The sequence below is a fragment of the Pholcus phalangioides genome, unplaced genomic scaffold, assembly GCF_987345545.1.
Source record: "Pholcus phalangioides strain wild (caught in Gottingen) unplaced genomic scaffold, Ppha-v1.0 ptg000024l_1, whole genome shotgun sequence".
Taxonomy (NCBI): Eukaryota; Metazoa; Arthropoda; class Arachnida; order Araneae; family Pholcidae; genus Pholcus; species Pholcus phalangioides.
This window is the reverse complement of record NW_028301616.1, coordinates 8,875,872-8,878,063: the sequence shown is the minus strand read 5'-3', so window position 1 is coordinate 8,878,063 and position 2,192 is coordinate 8,875,872. Positions and strand designations below refer to the sequence as shown.

Here is a 2,192-nt window from a genome sequence, read left to right as displayed (position 1 = left end):
GGCAACTTAAGTGCTCTAAAACTACGTCACATGTCACTCAAGGGATCTCTAAATGTGTCACGGATCGCTTAAGTGTTCTGGAACTGTGTCCCGGGTCATTTAAGTGATCTGAAAAATGTGCCACGGGCTGCTTAAATGTTCTGAAATTGTAGCACGGGACGCTTAAGTGAACTGTAAATGTGCCACTTAGTTCATTTTTACAAAATTTGGTTTGAGGCCGCATCAGATAACCCCCAGGGCCATATTTGGTCCGCTGGCCAAGGGCCTTTATGTGATTTATCATTATATGGCGTAGAGGGTCGCAATGAATTTATTAAAGATAAATTTTGAGTTCATGGCCTTCAAATGGCATTGAAATTAACAGAAATTGATTATAATAACATATGAAACGTATTTTCATCCGAAATTTCAATACAAAAAATTAATTTTTTTGTAATCAAAAAAATATATTTTCGATCGTGGGAGGGGGCACGAAAGACCTTCTATGCCCCCGCCCCCCGTGTACGTCTCAGATCCCACCAATATGCGTTAGGATTCAGAGGGGCAGAGCTGATGACGAAATTTTGCTGACCAGGGGCGGGGAGGGGTCTCAGCGTTTTGCTGACGGGGGGGGGGGGTCAAAGATGACTAAAAATTTCTTACATAATACTTGAACGGCCCTTTAGACTGAAAAAGTTTGCGGTTTGTGTCGTACAAAGACAGTTTATTACCTTCCCCTTCCCTCCCCCGTTGTCGTTATCGCGGAATACTGACGATACTTTCCGTATTATATATTACTTGGAAATCATGAACAGGACATTGCGAAAATAATAATAACCTTTTCAATTAGCGAATTACAATTTAATTTTATTCATTCATTGAAAATACTTCGATGCCGTGAATTACACTAAACTCGATACAATTTACATTCAACATGGACACTCTCACTCCACCAATTAAACACACAATAATTATATATAGTTTGAATCACTCACCGTCATCTCGGGGCAAGGTTTCTTGCAATCCCCTACATTGAGGGATCCCGACCCGGGGTTAGGAGGAGAGAGAGAAAATTATGGAATCTTCAAGCGTGACATGTTGGTCGTCCAACCTCCAGCAATACTCTCTCTCTGGCAAAAGCCTCGTATGTTCCCAAACCAAGTTGGTGAAGACCACCGCTATTGGTCAAAGGCAATCACCTGATTTCTGTAAGGGGTTTCATTGGCCCAGAGGCACAATGTCTGTCTGTAGAGTTGTGATGGTGTTATGTAATACGTACTTATTCGGTGCTCAAGTGCGTCTTAGAAATACCAGGTGAGGGAAAGGAGAGCACACATGTTGCATCCCATAGGCTTTTGCCAGAGAGAGAGTATTGCTGGAGGTTGGACGACCAACATGTCACGCTTGAAGATTCCATAATTTTCTCTCTCTCCTCCTAACCCCGGGTCGGGATCCCTCAATGTAGGGGATTGCAAGAAACCTTGCCCCGAGATGACGGTGAGTGATTCAAACTATATATAATTATTGTGTGTTTAATTGGTGGAGTGAGAGTGTCCATGTTGAATGTAAATTGTATCGAGTTTAGTGTAATTCACGGCGTCGAAGTATTTTCAATGAATGAATAAAATTAAATTGTAATTCGCTAATTGAAAAGGTTATTATTATTTTCGCAATGTCCTGTTCATGATTTCCAAGTAATATATAATACGGAAAGTATCGTCAGTATTCCGCGATATAGAGTGGTGCCGTGACCAGGATTCGAACCTGGGTTATTGCGGCCACAACGCAATGTCCTAACCACTAGACGACCACGGCCCTGGGTTAGGAGGAGAGAGAGAAAATTATGGAATCTTCAAGCGTGACATGTTGGTCGTCCAACCTCCAGCAATACGCTCTCTCTGGCAAAAGCCTCGTGTGTTCCCAAACCAAGTTGGTGAAGACCACCGCTATTGGTCAAAGGCAATCGCCTGATTTCTGTAAGGGGTTTCATTGGCCCAGAGGCACAATGTCTGTCTGTAGAGTTGTGATGGTGTTATGTAATACGTACTTATTCGGTACTCAAGTGCGTCTTAGAAATACCTGGTGAGGGAAAGGAGAGCACACGTGTTGCATCCCATGTATTGATGTATGTATGATGTGTGGTTTCTCGATGGGAAGGCGGGGGGGGGGGGGAGAGTGTGTGTAAGGTGCACTCGTGACATCGTCTCTGGGAT

General features: G+C 43.2%; 1 non-coding gene across 1 annotated transcript; it reads right to left on the bottom strand.

Annotated features, from left to right (window-relative positions):
- Positions 1-1,722: 1,722 nt before the first annotated feature.
- TRNAH-GUG (transfer RNA histidin (anticodon GUG)) lies at positions 1,723-1,794 on the bottom strand. Its single transcript has one exon. It is a non-coding gene; the product is annotated as a tRNA-His (tRNA).
- Between the last annotated feature and the right edge of the window lie 398 nt (positions 1,795-2,192).